The sequence below is a fragment of the Lathyrus oleraceus genome, chromosome 6, assembly GCF_024323335.1.
Source record: "Lathyrus oleraceus cultivar Zhongwan6 chromosome 6, CAAS_Psat_ZW6_1.0, whole genome shotgun sequence".
Classification (NCBI taxonomy): domain Eukaryota; kingdom Viridiplantae; phylum Streptophyta; class Magnoliopsida; order Fabales; family Fabaceae; genus Lathyrus; species Lathyrus oleraceus.
Window position 1 is genome coordinate 197252801 of NC_066584.1, and position 18778 is coordinate 197271578.

The 18778-nt window shown below is 33.9% G+C and overlaps 1 long non-coding RNA gene across 1 annotated transcript; it reads right to left on the minus strand.

Moving 5' to 3' along the window:
* Positions 1 to 14233: 14233 nt before the first annotated feature.
* LOC127092674 (uncharacterized) lies at positions 14234 to 15863 on the minus strand. The gene is made up of 3 exons (XR_007792256.1): positions 15343 to 15863; positions 14997 to 15111; positions 14234 to 14612 (listed from the first exon to the last, which is right to left on the minus strand). It is a non-coding gene; the product is annotated as an uncharacterized LOC127092674 (long non-coding RNA).
* Positions 15864 to 18778: the final 2915 nt, after the last annotated feature.

Sequence of the window (18778 nt, forward strand, 5' to 3'; positions counted from 1 at the left end):
TGAACTTGGGATAATTCACTTAGACTTTTCAAAGTCGATTTGAAGTGAATTTGAAGTTTGACCTTTCTTTAATATTTTAGTTCAAGTTTATTTTCAAATATTAAAAATGCCAAAAATATTTTGTTAATTTCTTGACTTCCAATCTTCATCTCATTTCTGATTTTTTTATGGTTTGACCTTGATCTTCCCTATCTTTGGTCAACATTTATGGATTGGTACATTCCTTTTCATTTGATGCACTTTATTTTTCTTCATTTCCATTATCCATCTTCTTCTTCTTCTTTTCTTTTTGATCAATGAGTTAAAGGTTGATAAGTTAGCATTGATTTGGGAGGTTTAATCTTCCTTGATTCAAATCTAATTCATCTTGATTAAATGATCAAGTGAATGGCTTTGCATTAAGGATAGATTGCTTCTTAAATCATGCAAAGGACTTAAACCAATACAAGATCATTCCTCTTCCTCTTTTTGGCATGGCAAGTTGTTGGAACTTGGTTCACTAATCAAGACTTCTAACTTGTGTTGTTGCCTACATTATTAATGACCGGCCTCAGATAGTTGTGACTTCTACATAAGTCCAATTACGATTGCTTAACATAGCGCTAAATTTGCCTTATGGCACACTAACTACTAACATTAACCATTAACAATTAACATTTACTTTTTGCCCTTTACTTTTATGCAATTTATTATTCTTGTACATATTATTCATTTGCTTTTTTCCTTTGCTCACTTGAGCACATGTTTATGTTAATGCAATTTTCCTTTTGCTCACTTGAGCACATATTTGTGTATATATCATTGTGCTTGTGTTTTATTTTGATTGTTATGGACCAAATGCAAAGAAATGGACAAATGGACTTAGACTTTAGGATTTTCCCTATGCAAATGTGGAGTCAAAGAGCAACTAGGAATTTAGCCTTTAGAGTTCTATAAAGTCAAAGAGCAACTAGGCATTGGGCCTTTAGAATGCTATAAATGTTGAAGAGAACTTTGAAAGGACCAATCTCTAAAACTCCTTCTTGTTCATTTTTGATTGCTTGATGGAACTTTTTAATGTGTGTGTTCTTGTGCTAGGGATTCCAACATTGAGCCTAAGTGAGGAACCATTGCCATGAGCTTCTAAGAGAGAGAGATCTAAGAGCCATTGAGGAACTTTCCAAGAGTTGAATTGATTGTTGATTTGCTTGAGCTTACTATTATTTTGCTTGCATATTCCAAAGAAGGGCTACTTGGATCATCAATATGATCTCAAGAGAGGAACTCCATTTGTGGTCTTGTTCTCTTATCTCTTACCTTTTGTATGTCTAGGACTTTAGCCTTTCTTCTTCTTCCCTCCACTCTAACCCAAGCCAAAACTTTTGTGCAAACATTTAACGCTTCTTTTCAAACATTAGAAACCTAAGCCTTATGCTTTTGATTTTCAAACTTTCTTTTCATAACACTTATTTTGAATTAAATCTTTAAGTCAACTTTGACCATATTTTGTATACTTTTCATTGGTAAATATAACCCATTCAAATGTCTTTTTGTGGTTTCAATGGACACTTTCTTAATCAAATTTTTCATAACCTTTAGCTATTAGGTTTGAGTTATCCTCGAGGTAGATATAATACTCACCTATATCCTTAGTGATGGACAATGAGTCTTCCATGCTTATTATAGGGTTAACCCCTCACTAGCATGTTGAAGCTATCCTCACATGGTGGATTTGTGGTTTTAGGTTGAGTTTTCTCCCTTGGATAACAAAAGACCTTAAGGCTTTTGGACCAATCAATTCACCAACTCATTTTTTTTTATACTTTTACCCCGAACTACGAGGTTTTGATCCTAATCTTTTTTAATATGGTACGTAGGCAATGGGTTCATCCATCCAAACACAAAATGTAAATAAACTTGTATATTCTCTTCTCATCTCTTCAATCATGTTTGCACAAACAAATTTTCACAAAATACCAACCTCACAACAAGTATGAAAAGGGCTCCCTAGGAGTACCTAGGATGTTTTGGGTGCTTAAAACCTTCCCAATGCATAACCAACCCCCTTACCCAGATCTCTGACATTTTTACTAGTTTTTGATTTGATAAAACTTTTAGGTTTTTGTTCGCTTTCTAACCATTCCCTTGGATAAATAGAAGTGCGGTGGCGACTCGACTTGTATGGTTTACCTTAGATTTAGTCAATATCTCTAAAGGTAACGAATACCCCGCTACAGTTGGCAATAATGCTTTCAATCAATTTGTAACATTCTTCATATGATTTAGATAGCAAAGCTCCGCCTGAGGATGCATCTAACATGTTTCTTGAGGATGATACCAATCCATTATAGAATGTTTCCAATTGAATGAAAATTGGTATCCCATGGTGAGGACATTTCCTTAACAGCTCCTTAAGTTTTTCCCATGCATCAAACCAAGACCCATCATATCCTTATCTAAATAAAGTAGTATCATTCCTCATATTGGCATTCTTAACAGTATGAAAGTACTTAGCTAATTTGTTTCTATCTAAAGCATTCCATATGGCTATGGAATTGGCCTACAAGTGTTCACCTAACTTTTGGCTATATCCATTAGAGAGTATGAAAACAACTTGAGACTGAAAGCATCATCTTTAATTCCATGTATTTTGAAAGTTCTAGCTACTTACAAGAGTTGCCTTAAGTGCAAATGTGGATCTTCATTGGCAAATACTGAATATTGGTCTATTTCTTGCAGCATTTGAAACGATATTGGCTTGAACTCAAATTGTGCAATTGTGATCTCTAGTCTTATAATTCCCGTATTCATGGAATATGGATCAAACACATCATTAGCCCTTATGTTCCTTGATATATCATTGGCTAATCACATAATGCCATTTTCTGTCGAGACTCTTTCCTCTTCCAGTTGTATTTCTTTAAAGTTTCCTTCAAATGGTTCTTCAAAGTATCCTTCAAAGTTACAGAAAACAAGAGAAGATGGATGACTTCCTAGTAAGTGTCCAGTATCTTGATATCTCCTTAGTAATCTGAGTGTTCTCTCGGGCTCAAGATCTCATCTATAGACTGGAGTCAACAACCTGCGAATACAACATCTAAGCACTTGTCACGTCACCAGTTTACAGAAAATGTCAGAAGCTCAAATTCCCTATTCAAAATAAAACATTTTGTAAAAAAATAAAAATCTTATTGACACACGCCTTCGTTAATGGCGCCAAAAACTTGTTGGGTGAGAACTATATAACGTGCAAGTATACATGGTTCATAGTAGTAAGTGGTGAAAAAGTAAGAATATCGTTCCTACAGGGAGTGTAATAACTTAGATTGATTTTCAAAAGTGTCTTTTGTGAATGGGCATGAGTAAAGCTAAAAATATTTATGGTTGTCACAAGTTCAGTTTTTAAGTAAACAATGACAGAACAGAGTGTGAGTAAATAAGTGAAATCATTAATGGATTATATGTTAGGCAATGATATATTTAATATAATTTATCTTATGTTGTATATCATATGATATGTCGTTTCAGATGAGGTCAGAACATGGTCTTACGGTGTCTTTTTACAACATCCGTACATATGCAAGAAAATAAGGGGACAAATTCCTTAGCCTCATATTTAACTTTAATGCATGTTTAGTTTCATTCCAAATTTCCCTTATGATTGTAGCTCTTTATGCCTAAAGTATTTATTCTAGTGAATATGTCTATCCTACTACTTTCAATCATATTTATCATTATTTCCAGTTGTTGATGGATTCCTTGCATCAATAATATTTTATATTTTCCTAAGATGATCAACAAAAGAATCACATTTATAATAATATATTGTATGATAAAAGTCGTCACTAACACCACATCAATTGAAACAGAGATTAATTCATATTAAACTTCACATTACTCAATATAAAAGTGTTTAGCTTATAATGAGCTCAGTAAATACATCAACATTGGTTCATAAGCTAAACATTCTTAAACACATAATGAAAAAGAAATGAAAACCTAAGAGTACTTCATCATTTTCTTGCAATATTCAATCAATAAGAGATGAGTTATGTTATGCCTTTTACTCAAGAAGAAGAGAAGAGAAATCTCTTACACTTGATTCAACTTAATTCCCCACAAGTTTCTCTCTATTCTTTCTCTTTGAGTCTAAACATCTCTTTATTTCTTCCAAGGGGTCTTTTTATAGACAACCTTATCTAGGGTTTGTGAGGTATTGGATCATGGGCCTCTTGATTATCCATCACTTTTGGGACCATGGGAATCAACATATTCCCTTCACTCCTTCTATCTCGTACTAGTACCAAGTGAGATAAAAATCACATGTAGAGGACAAAGAGGATGGTGATAAATCTTATGTGCAAGGGGGACAAGTGGTGCTATGTAGGGGTTGTATTATTTGTAGTCGTTTATGTTGTAGCATTTGTTCTTATCACTTTACTTTCCAACACAACTTCCTTATTTTACACCAATCTCCTTCCATCTTCACCTTCCTCTTGAAGTTCTCTACTTCTTTCAGCATCTTCTGGCCATAAAGCCTGCTAAAAATGAAGTGTCTTTATGGTGCGATAGAACTCGTCCCTAGAGTGACTCATGGACAAGCATAAACCACATAAAATTCAACTGAATACTCATATTAAGATAAAATAAAGCAACACAAATTCAAGTTTTAATGGCTTAAATATCTCATAGCATGAGTTATCAAATTGGTCAAAACACCTTCTTGATACTTTGTGGGAATATATGAATGCCTATAAGAACATCACTTGGATGTCTCATTTAAGACTAGTTTATAGAAAAACTTGTCATTTGTCTATTGAATTGCAACATAGAGCATTTTGAGCTACTAAGAAATTAAATTTTACCTTGCATGTTTTTGGCATTGCAAGGTTGTTGCAACTCAATGAATTGGAGGAACATATAATGTTCTCATATGAGAATGCTAAAATTTATAAGGATATGACTAAGAAGTGGCACGCAAGAAAATGTGAGAAAATAAAGTTATTGAAAGGACATGACATCCTTTTCTTTAAATCAAGGCTTAAACTCTTATGTGGAAAACTTAAGTCAAGATGACCTGACTATTTAACCTTGTAAAGGTTTATCTTTACGGGGCAGTATGTGGTTCTATGTGTTGTGCATGTTAATATCTTCTAAAACTTTTTATGATTACAATTAGACATGAAGGAATAAATTAGAAGCTTCATCAGTCAAGAAACAAGCACAAGTTAAAGTGTTCATATTTTCAATTGAAAGAGTTAAACAAAGTTAAATCAAGAAATCAAGAAGAAACTAAATTTGTGAAAGCTCATTTGATATTTTTCTTAAAGTTTTATCTTATAGTTTGATAAGTTCAATTTAAATGAATAAATAGTAAGTCTTCATGTACTAAGGTTATGTGTGCCCGCACCCCCCCCCCCAACACACACACACACACACACACACACACACACACACACACACACACACACACACACACACACACACACACACACACACACACACACACACACACACACACACACACACACGCGCGCATATACACACGCAAACAAAAAAATATGCTTCATATTTTTATTAAAACTTATTAAAACTAGTCATGTCAAGTACTTAATTAATTAAGAAGCTTTCGAATCAATTAGGAAAGAAAAACTCAATTGTCTAATTGATTAGGCCCTTAATCTAATTTGTTAGATAAATACTAACACCTCATAGTCAATTAGGTAGGCTTATTAATCAATTAAGTTGTGCAACATATTATGGTTTTCTTTTTTGGATTAAACTAATCGATTAGGTAGGTGTCCTAATCGATCAGGAAGTTCCAAAGGCCTATGAATTGTTGCCTTTTTTAGCCAAAGTTTTTCCTATATAAAGGAGTGGTTTAATCTTATCAAAGTACCAATTTTCTGAGTTATCAACTATTCTATCTACCTTATTCCTCTTCTTTTATAATTTTTATTCACTATTCATTGCCTTTTTATAAGTTTTATTCACTAGTCATTGCCTTAGTACTAAGAGTGAAGAACATCATCTAAGAGTTGTGGTGTCTTTCTGTTGTGCTGAATTTGTTTATTCAAGAGCTTAGTTCTCTTGTGATTTTATAATAGATTTAAAGTTTGAAAGCTAAACTTGTAAAATCTTGGTGGAAGGTTGTTAGACCGAGCCTGTGTAAACGCTCAAGTGGTTTGTGTAAGGTTGTTGGGATGAGCTTGTGTAAAAGTTTAAGTTATATGTAAAAGGTTGTTGGGTTGATCCTATGCAAAAGCTTAAGTTGTTTAAGGTTGTTGGGATGAACATGTGTAAAAGCTCAAAGATATTTTTAGTTAAAATCTCAAGAGGAAACTCTTAGGGACTGGAGTAGACCATATGGTTTAATGCGGAATGAGGTCGAATCAGAAAACTCTACAAAAGATGTCATATTGTCAAGACTTTGATTCATGAGGAAAATGCTCTAAAAAATATCATCACCATATTCACTACAAGGAAGAATGTGTGTCAAGGCATTCTCAAAATGTTAACTTCTCAATCTGTTGGAGCTTCTTCATCTCAACTTACTATTCACATTAATGAAAAAGATGGAACTTGTGTTAATCAGTCTAAGGATGTGTCTATCTCTAATAATGAAGATGTTGATGTTGACATGAATGAATATGTCTCTCACAGTAACTCTTCCACACAATCATTTTGAATTTTAGTTTCTTTTGTTTGATGATTTTTGTTGTAAGGATTGAATATTTACTCACTTTTGTTTGATGGTTTGATTGTTTAGACTATTGGTTCCTCTCTTTTTTTTCCTTGGTACTTTTGAGGCAAAAAGGGAGAAAATAAAAGTCACTTCTGAATTTTTCTGTTGGTACTTTGTGGTTATGTTAAATATATGTATGAATTTTGATATTAACTTTATCTATTGATTTTCTCTGTGATACAAGTGCTCAATTTTTGTTTTGCCTAAAAATTGTCAGGTGGTTTTTATTACATCAGGATTGACTTTATTTTATAGCAAGCAAGATGTCTCAAAAGTTACTAAGACATCTTAACTCAGCTATCCACTAGTGTACTATTTTTGGAAAAAATTTGTTTGACTATCGATTATGTGTTCCAGTTATGTATAATTAGTTTTAGAATTATTTATTTCGATCAGAAACCACATGTTTTGTTTTGAAAAGATTTCGCGATTAGAAAATTTACATGATTTGAAAATATATAATTTACTAAATATTTTGAAAGACATACTTAATTTGTTGAAGGTTGGATATACTAAATATTTGTTTATATCATAGTGGGCTTTCTAGTTGGACTATCATCTCTATACAAAGAGACATGTTTCCCTCGTTAATTAACAAGACAATCGGGACTAATCACATTTAGATAAATTAATTATTCAATTCTTGTAGTGTGTTTTATTTGTGTAAAACTATGTCCTATGTTATTCATTACCATTTATGAGTGATACAATTTTTGATTTGTATTCGTAAAGTTTATCACATCCATAACATTGTTTCTTACAAATATTTGGGAGAGTATTTGAGTAAAAGTGAGGGGATCTATTTGAGTAAAAGTGACCGGATCTCAAATCCACTTTAAGTGAGTTGAAATTTACGGATAACATTTTTAAAAAGTGACACTCAAATGAGAGAGTTCAGATAAAACCATTATATACAATAGACTACTTATAATTAATGAATTTCTTTCTACCAGACTATTATCCTCTAAATATAAGTGACTATTAAATCAATTGTTCATCGATTAATTTAAATCAATTGTTCATCGACTAATAATGTCTTTTATCTTTTTCAACATCATGTATGACATTTTTGTTTTTCATCAAACAAACTTTCAAACTCGAGTAACTATTTTCTTAAAAAAGGAACACGATTCAAATATATAATATTTACCAAGTTAACTAATATTTGTAGATATAGATGCTACATACAAGATTCATATGCTAGTTTTTCATGTTTTTAGATAAATTATTCACAATTCTTTAAGGATAGCCTATAAGGTTATACCTCACCTTACTTACCAACTCAACTAACATTTGTTGGCTAGTTAAGGAGTGTTTATAAGTCTAAAAATTACAATCTCGACAATGTATGACAAACATCTATTTATATGCATGTTTGTTATAAGATTGAAAAAACAAATTCTTAAATATAAAAGTTTTTAAATATAAAATAATTTTCAATAACCTTCATATATGAGAATGTTCAAATTATATGTCAAACATTATTTTAAAAAAAATCTAAGAATTACATTTTTATGTTTTTATTTCTAGAAAACTTAATTATTTCTAAAAGTTATTTAAAAATCATTCTTGATACACCTATAAAATTTAATAGGCATTGATAAATGGGTTTGAATGATCTCGTTCTTTTTTCTATTCTCTTTTTCTCTCTTAATTTACAAAGAATGAGAATATGAGACATATAAGGGTATTCATATCCAAATAAAAATTATAAATCGATAAAAAAAAATTATTGAATGTGTTTGTATGCTATTTTATAAAAAACGTTCGATTCGAATTGAATTTTGGATTAATTTTTTAAAATCGATCTGATCCAAACCGAATCGCATATGTATACATTTTTATATTTATTTATTTTTTATAAATATAATATATTATGTTAATTGATTATTCGATGATACAAATTTTTATAATAATAAATATTTTTATTTTTATTATTTCAGTTTTGTTTCAATCATAATCGATAATATATTTATTTTTAATATAATATATATTACATATTATATCAAATCTATTATTTATTAGAATTTTTATAATCTTAATAAAAATATAATTTGTAATTTGAATATTTAAGAACCGATTCAAAATAAATCGTATGAAATTGGATTTGATCAGATCAAATTTTTTCAATCAACTATCTAAAATCGAACTGAATTGCAAATAAATTTATATTTATATCGAATAAATTTTTACGTTAAAATCAATTCAAACCTCGTTATAAATCTCCTTAAAAACAGATAAAGAAGAAGGGGCGGAATGGGGATGGGAAGAAGAAAAGGAGAGTATCCAAAGTTTTGATAAATATTGCATTGAAAATATTTTCATATTTTATTACATGTTTTGACTTTATCAAATATTTCTTCCTAGCATACATATAGTAGTTGATTTTTTATATGCAAATTTTGGTCCCAATCTTTGTATGGTACTCCTTCCGTTCCTTTTTAAGTGTCTCTTTTTTGAAAAAAATTTGTTCTTTTTTAAGTGTCACTTACAAAATTCAAGATAGTATTAATTGCATTTTGTCAAAATTACCCCTAGCTAATTATTATAGAGAAAGAAAAAGTAAAATGAATGTAATAAATAGTTAAGGGTATTATAGGTAAAATGAGAATTGTTGTTGAAAAAGTACCAATAATCATTAATTTTCTTGGTAGGTGTAAAAAATAAAAAAGTGTCACTTAAAAAAGGAACGGAGGGAGTACTTGATATTAGTAGCATGTTTTTTGACTTGGGACTTGAGCCTGCGTATATAGGGGTCCATGCATAAACACGAGGTACTAATAAGCTGACTTTATAGCTGTTTTCTATGCCCTCTAGTAAATTTCAATCGAACCTTTATGTTATTTCCTTTCCACAATTTGTCTATGAAAATAAGAAGGAAAAGAAAGTGACTTTCGTCCTGTTTTAATGTCCCAACAACAAAGTGTTCATTATGAGAAAAGTCCAACAAACTTTGCTTATCTATGTAACCTGATGAGTTGTGCGTTTGTTTGTTCCGGGACAGTTCTCAATTAAACCATTGCTTTTTAAAAAGCAATCCTTCATTCGTAGTTAAAGTCCATCAATTATATATCCTTTCATAATAACAATAATATCTTGCAACTTTTTTATACTATTAGTATGTAGTAAAGTTAGCTGGACTCTCTAAATTAAGATCATTTGACTATTATACATCTATGTTGATCATAGTTTGGTTGGTAGATTATTACTTTCTCAAACATGATATAATCATAGATTTGGTAATCATATTTGCCTCAAAACTAAATAGATGAAAGTCTATGGTCAACTGAAACATAATTATATACTTTTTAAAGGCAAATAAAATATTATATATTAAATAAAAATACAACGATTCTCAGATTGCAAATTATATTAACTAATCATCTGATTAGATACAAGAAGTACTCGAACGGAGATCCTAAAAAAAAACAAATCTCAAAAATAACATAAAAGGCGAAAGAGCCACCCACAAATACATCAAATCACCAAACAAAAAGAGAAGAAAAATAGTCGGAACCCCACGAAGGTAGGACTAGCTAGATCTCAGCCGAGCGAAATCACCATCAACATAAAAGCTACCTCTAGAGGTACCACTAAGAACTTACAACCACAAGGTAGGAGCCATTTTCCCCTCTATTAGCTCAGACAAAGAATAGGATTCTCAAGTCAAGTTGAGAAAGCACAAGATCCCTCATGCCTAATAAGATACCATTTCCAAATTAGGAATATACTTTTATCTTCCACATCCTTCACAATGATAATTGAGTTTGAAAAGACAATAATATTTTGGGATTTCCAAATCGACCTAAACATTGAAATGCCAAATCATAGCCAACTCACCCCCTCGCCCTAGACCTACCACCCAAAGATATAATAACCAAGAAAGTAGAACTAATATCCCTAGGAAGAACAAAACTCCACCCCAACCACCTAAAAATCTCATACCAAACTGATAATGTCAGGTCGCACGATACAAATAAATGGTTAACATGCTCATACTCCCCCCACACATCAGAATGAACACTTCTGCAGGGTCCACCAACACCCCACGCCTAAATAGGTTAATTTTAGTATGGACTTTCTCTTGAAGAAGTTTTTAGGAGAAAACGAATATATATCCCAAACAAGAAGAAGAACCGAATTCTCCGAAGTGGTTGGAGCATACTGAACATGACACTCTGAAAAAGACCAAAGTAAGCTGTTGAAAAAAAGAAAAAAAAAACCATCATTAGAATGACACCAAACGCACCTATCATGGAATATGGAAAAGGGTCGCATCCTAGATGGCTTAAGGAAGATTTATGAGTATCACTTCCTAATAGGTAAAGAGATCTTTTCCACTTCAAATCCCAAGTCAAAATACCAACCACCACCAACCAAACTTGACCTACTACTCAATCATCTTTATAAGAAATAATGAAAAGCTTAGGAAATATAACATCCAACACAGAAGGTTCAATCCGCATATCCTTCCAAAAGGAGGTTTGAAGGTCTGATCCCACTTTCTTACTAAGAATAGACACAACCCAATTAGAATCATCCCATATTTAGATTCTAGGAGAGACACCCTTTTCCACGTGGATGAGGTCGAGCAAGACCTAGCAAACCTACCTCTTAAAGAGGAGAAGAACACTTGAGTTCCATATCCGACATTCAAAATATCATATTATAGGCCTGAATTACCTAAAATGAGTCTTCATCTCCACTTCTCCAAAAGGGTCAGATTAACCACATTTGATCCCAGATTCCCAAACCTCCATTGTGTTTAGGATTACACACATGTTCCCACTTAATCCAAGATATCTTAGAGACCACTTTAACCCCACCCTAGAGGAACTTCCTTTGGATCCAAACAATCTTCTTCCAAACATTGACAATCATTTTCAGAAAGGATAAGAAGAAGATAAGAATATCATTTAGGACTGAGTTAAGAAGAATCACCTGACCCCCTGGCTAACATATTAATGCCTTAATAAGCTTCTTAACCTTCTAGACAATAGAATAACTAGAGGTTCCCACTCCCACAAGTAATCCAAGGAACTTGAAGGGTAGGCAATCTAGATTGTAGTGGAGAAACTCACCAGTTTAGTCCAAAAAATAATATTCCAAATTAACTTCAATGAGAATGCTCTTTGGAAAATTAACCCAAAGACTCTAGGCAAATTCAAAATCCCAAAGGATAGCCTTAATTGTCCAAAGATTTTTCAAATCATCTTGTGCCAAAATAATAATATCATTTGCATACTAGAGATGAGAGACACTAAGATTTGAGGAGCCCACTCTAAAACCAGAAAAATGACCTAAGCCTATAACACTAGAAAACAACCTGCTCAGCCCTTCAGCTACAAGTAGGAAGAGGAAAGAAGTTAGGGGGTCACCTTGCTTCAGACTCTTTTGGATATTGATCTCTTGGGTCTGACAATCATTGGCTAAGACCCTAATATTTCCAGATAAAATACAAGCACGCATCTAAGATCTTTATTTGATATTGAACCCAAACCTAATAAGCATATAGTCTAGAAAATCCCAATTAATTGAATCATATGTTTTCTCAAAATCCACCTTAAAATGAGACAAAACCTTTTGGATTTCCTATATAGATCCACCAACTCTTTCAGGACAACCACCCCATCCACAAACAATCTACCTTTAAGAAAATCCGATTTATTCAGGGAAATAAGGTTATCCATAACCTCAACAAGTCCACCTGTCATAACTTTAGCCATTATCTTATAGAGAGAACTCAATAAGAAAATAGGTCTAATGTTCCCCAAGTGTCTGACTTGTCTGTGAATGAGCAGAAAAAGATGATGTTGGAAGCCCGGGTGGCGAGAAGAGGAGTCGGCCAATTCGCGGCTAAGTCAGACTTATCTGATTTAGAAACTCAGAAATTAAAGAAGAGAAAGGTAGCGCCAAGTAAAACAGCCGCGAGAGTTTCTTATCCCCAAGTCCCAACCATCCCGCCACCAGAGAACTCTCTTCTGAACTCCTCAAAGAAGATGAAAACTTTGATGAGTGATGAGGTTTGCAGAGCCGATTGGGAAATTCCCTCTTTGATGCATAAGGCCGATAGAAGTGACCAAATCAAACCATCCAAGGAGTTTAAATACTGGGGTAACTACTTTGACGGATTGAAATTCCTCTACGACCATCTGAATGCCACAATAGACATGAACAAGTTGAAGACAGTAGGTCGGAAAAAACTGACCCAAAACATCATTTCCTATCTGATGAGATGTGATGTCCTGACCCGAGGCCCGTTTGAATTTGGGGAAGATTATGAGCAGAATAAGATCAAACTCAATCAAGAGATCAATCAGATGAAGGAACAACAGAAGATGCATGAGAATAAAATATTTGACTTGGAGAAATAATTGCTAGAGGAGAAGACAAAGAGGAAAAAATCGGAGGCTGAGAATCAAGCATTGCAGTCCATTATCACCAAGCAACTAAAGGAGATGAAATCAACTTGGGAATCAAATGACCAACTACGGAAAGCCTTGTAGAAAGCTCAAATCGACGTTCTTGATGTAAGTGATGATGCTTATGATAGGGAAAAGGCTTAAGTCTTGTGCCTCCACCCCGGGCTTGATTTGTCCGAGATGGACTTTTTCAAAGTTGTGGTAGATGACCGCCTTGCGGACATGGAAGAAACCGAGCCTTCTCCCGCTAATGATCTGACCAAGGAAGACTATGCTGACGAAACCAACCCCGAAGTCGTTGATAAGGACAAGAATGAAGAATAATCTTGTTTTGGGGATGCATTTTGTAATGTTTATTTAAGAATGTTGTATGCTTTCCCTTTCTATTTTGTATCTGGATCCTGCTATGATCTTTAACATCAGTGATAATCTCATATTTTGTTCCGTGTGTCTGGTTTTTTGGGGTTTTGATCTCCATATCGTTCACATATACCTCCAGGTTCCGCCCTATCTCTGAAGCGAATACCATATCCATCAGTCTTTGGTAAGTATCCCCTGCATTTTTGAGTCCGAAAGGCATCACCTCATAATAATAATTACATGTGTTCGTCATGAATTCCGTTTTGGTAGCATCCAACAGATTCATTTGTATTTGATTATAACCCGAGTAAGCATATATGAATTTGAGAAGACAGAAACCAAAAGCCCTATCAATGAGTCAATCAATGTGAGGAAGTGGATAAGGATCTTGGGGACATGCCTTATTTAAGTCAGTGAAGTCCACGCACATTCGCCACTGTCCCAATTTCTTTTTAACCATGAATATATTAGCCAACCATGTCGGGTATTTGATTTCCTGAATGAAACCGACCTTCTCAAGATTTCTGACTTCATCTTCTATTGCTCTTCTCTTCTCCTCGCCATCCTTCCGCTTTCTCTGAGACACCAGCTTGATTGTTAGGTCCAGCGCCAGGTGGTCACAATCTATGTTTGGATCGATTATGGGAATGTCAACCGGCTTCCATGCAAATATATCTATGTTCTCCTTCAATATTCTTATGATCTCAGTTTCCCCTCTAGAGCCAAATTAGAACTAATATGAGTCGTATGGGACACCATTGCATTACAAACATAAGTTAATCAATTACATGTTTATTTCAATACCATAATATTCCAAACCAAATAATTTTCCCAACATTGCCATTATATACTTCCATAACAACACTTAAAACCTAACCAAAGCATAAGCATACAAACTACTTTAATAAATCCTATAATCTATGGACCATATAATTTATGGTTTATGATCTAAGGACATAATTGCATTACAAGGAAAGCCTCAAAGTTTGATGTTGTATGTTGTTTGGCCATGGTACTTGCTTAAGGCCATTTTCCTGCATTTTTTTTCCATGCCATTTTAAGCTCCCTCTAAATGTGCAAGTCACCATCTAATAGCATGTTGCAGCCTACGAAACCACGAGTCAGTAGTTGTTATACAACTTGAAAAAAACACAAATGGAAAGGTTATCACGAGACCTAATGTCATGGAAATTATTAAGCATCACCACATGAGTGTCAAACAGCAAAAAAATAAAATATCATAATCCAAATCAAAATGTTTTCTAAAGTTCTCATATCAGTTGAAAACAAGAAGAACACCGGGAAGTGTTTTGAATTAAGCAATATTTCAGGTCATACATCAGTTAAAGTTATTTTTTACATGACAGTAAAAAAATCAATTTTCTACCACAACATGTACATGTTTTGCGGCAGTAACGATTCAGTGAGGGATTCAGCAAAAGGATCACACGTTTTTGAAAGATTCCACTACAAAAAAAAATCATGCTTACCACCATCATTTTGGGACCACACCAAATCTAAGGAAGATTCTTTTCTAACGAAATGATTTGTTGCATTTTCGCCAGCTCATGGTCCATACGTGATCTGAAGACCTCATATTCAACTCTATAAAAGAGACACATCCAATCATTGAAAGACGATGAAATTTTTGGTAATGTTACTCTATTAAAAAATTTCCTTAACAACCAAAGTTTCGAACCCAGAACATTCAGAGTTTCTCACTAGAACTCTGAATTGTTTGAGCTACATTCAAGCAAGTTACGAAGTCATAACCCCATAGAAGAAGGAATCAAAGAAATCACATAAATAAGGAAGGAGAGGAAGCGAGCAGTGTACCTGAGATTTCATCGCCGTGTCAAAATCAGAAGCTTTAACCGAATTTCTTCTAGTTGCTTTTCTTGGCTTTTTTTGTTTATTAAATGTATTATGCATAGCTGCTTATTTTAACTAATTGATTATGGATAAGGTTGTTTCCTTATTGGGATTATGTTTCAAATTTGGGATTTCCGATCTGATTGTATGTTGTTTTCTCAATAATATTGTTGGTTTATCGTTGATGAAGGGACGAAATAATGATGGTTTAGGTTTATGTTTTTTTGGTTTGGATCTGGGCTTTCTGAAATCCGAGTTTCATGAATGATGAATGTCATAGAAGTTCATCATGTGTTCACACTAAGGGATTGGCGAAATCATTTTGACTCCTTTTGTGTTTTTGCTTTATAAGAGATTTTTGAAACAGAGAAATGTGAATTTGAGTTTCCATTCTTTTTGCAAGTGCTTGATGTCGTGAGAAAGAGAGAGAGAGAGAGAGGTGGGGGGATATATGTTCAAGGGGAAGGGAGATTCGTTAAATATTTTTATTCTTATTCAATAATTATTTTAAAATGCTTTGATCAAAATTCAATGTGCTGTCAGTTTCTAAAGCAGTCCACATATTGTTCAATTAATACATTAAATATGACCTCCTAGATGCCACGTGTGTTGCTTCAGGAAGAGGTCCATACAGTCGCCTCCTTCACTCTCTTTATCTTCTTCGCTATCGGCATTATAGAGTTGGTTGTTTTGCTTAGGGTTTGGGCCTTAGGACCAACCCGATATTTTTGGAGGTAGCACCCAAGGCTTTCTTGTTTTGCTTAGGGTTTGGGCCTTAGGCCCAACCCGATATTTGGAGGTAGAACCCAAGACTTCCTGAGCCTTTGTGGTCTGCTCCTTTTGAGCTTCACCTCACTCTCTATTCCCACACCCCCAATTTGTTTTTTATTCTTTTATTTCTTTTTATTACTTCCGTAATTATTAAATGATAATTATAACAATAACAATATAGTAAAACCTGTTATATTCTTAATATAATTTTGACCTTGATTTTGTTTGGTTTTATTTATTGTTGTTAGGATATTACAATTAAATGATTGAGTAGATTAATTTCGTTAAACAGATTTAGCATTTTGTTTTTCTTCTAAAATGTTCTTCGGTATTAGTTATTCTATATTTTTTTAATTGATTATTATTGATTGATGTATTTATTACGAAGGATTAAATATAAAAGTATGTAGTAATATTGAATAAGTAAATGAATAAATTACTGCGAATTATTTCAAAATGAACTTAACCTTGGCCCAACACTAAGTGTTTCTTTCTTAATCCGATTATTCTCAATCCGATTCAAATATTTTTTTATAATTAAATTTAACACTAAAATTATTTCTTAATCAATTACGAAAGAAATGGGTCCTTGGAGTCTCGCATTCCTTGAATCCTTGAGTGACTGCTCTCGAGGCACACGTCTTGGGTTAGCTTTTCATTCACTCTTTTCGTTTCTAAAATGCTTAACTTAATTACTTGGATGAAAGTAGGGGCCATTGGAATCTAGCATTCTAGTGGAACCTTTGAACAAACTCATGAAAGTTCATTGTCCATCAAACAATTTTCGTTGAATGAAAAAGATGTTGTTGGAGTCTAGCATTCCGATAATACCTCAAATACTAGGTCCCGAGGCTCACGTCTTGTTCTTACCAAATTTTTTTCATTCTCCTAAAATATTCAACACAACTTTAACATAACTTTCTCTCCCCCGTGCGATTTAAACCATTTTCACAAAGAACATTGCTTAATCCTTTCTAAATGCATATACAAACTAGCGCTTAAGTCTCCCCCGCGAGCATGCAAGCCAACGTTTAACCGTTAGAATACGGTCTAAGCATTTTTTCATTAAAACGCATTCAACCTACCAAACCTCTTTTCTCTCCCTCTTGTGATCGAAAACCTTTTCAAAAAGAACGTTGGTTAATCCTTTCTAATGCTCACAACAAACTAGTGTTTAAGCCTCTGCCGAAAGTAGACAAGCCAATGTTTATCCTTTAGAATACGATCTTGACAATTGTTCATTAAAAGACACTAACAAACTGTAGTTCCCCGAATTACAAATGCTATGATTTCCTTATTGCACTATAAAGATACGTAGGCACGAGATTGCAATATCTTGGTGAGCACACTAATAAAAAACCTCCATTTTCCCCTTTTGAGGTTTCCTTTCATTTCTCATTTCAATATTTTATTCACTCGAAGAAAACAAATAACATTACCTAACATTCAAACCTCAAATTAGACTAAAAGGTTCTCGTTGAGTACAACGGACGTGAGAGGTGCTAATACATTCATCTTGCGTAATCGACTCCCGAAACCGAATATAGTTGGAGATGACCATTATTCTATTTTTCAAAGGTTTTATTGATATTTTCCTATTCCTTCATTGGAATAAATAAAGTTCGGTGGCGACTCTGTTCGAATCATTTTTTCCGCGACCATCGCGAGGGATTGTATTTTTCGAGATGCGACACCAAGAAATTATGGTGAAAATGCAAGAGGATATGAACCAACGAGCTAATGCTGCCAATCCTTCAGTTCCTCCTGGGGTCGAGACTCCGATCCTCCTCCTTAAGTTGACCATCCAGTCCATATTGGCGCACCCGGAGGTGTTTCACATGTCAATCTTCATCCTCCTGTCGTTGAGATTGAAGATTAACATGATTCCTTCTTCAGTCCAATGGCTGTCTCTCAATACGATTCCTTCGGTCTAGCGACCAATGAGGTGGAGATGAAGGTAAAGGCTATTGAGGAGAAGCTCAAAGCAATGGAGAGTAAATATTTGTTGGGTCTTGACGCAACAGAAATGTGCCTAGTGCCCAGTGTCATTATTCCGACCAAGTTCAAAGTCTTAGACTTTGAGAAATATAATGGGAACAGTGACCCTATGGCTCACATTAGGGCATACTGTCGAAAAATATCTGCCTATTCCAGTGACGGCCGATTCTTAATGCATTTTTCCAAGATTCCCTCAGTGGGGCATCCATGGATTAGTATATGCAATTCGAGGGCACTCATATTCGCACTTGGAGGGAGATGGCTGAGGCATTCCTCAAGCATTATTTGTATAATACTAATATGGCGCCTAACTGCACGCAGTTGCAAAATATGACTCAAAAGTCTAAGGAATCCATCAAAGAATACACTCAGATATTGAGGGAGTTAGCCGCCCGAGTACAACCGTCATTGTTGGAAAGAGAGATGATAGACATGTTTATGGGTAACATACAAGGCCCCTACCTTGACCGAATTATGGGGAGCACTTCTTCATGTTTTTATGCCTTAGTCTTAGCTGGTGAAAGGATCAAAAATATGATCAAGATGGGCAAGATCCAAAACTCTACAAGTGCATCCGGTGTAGCAAATAAGCCCTTTGTTCCTTATGGTAAAAAGAGAGAAGGTGAGACCA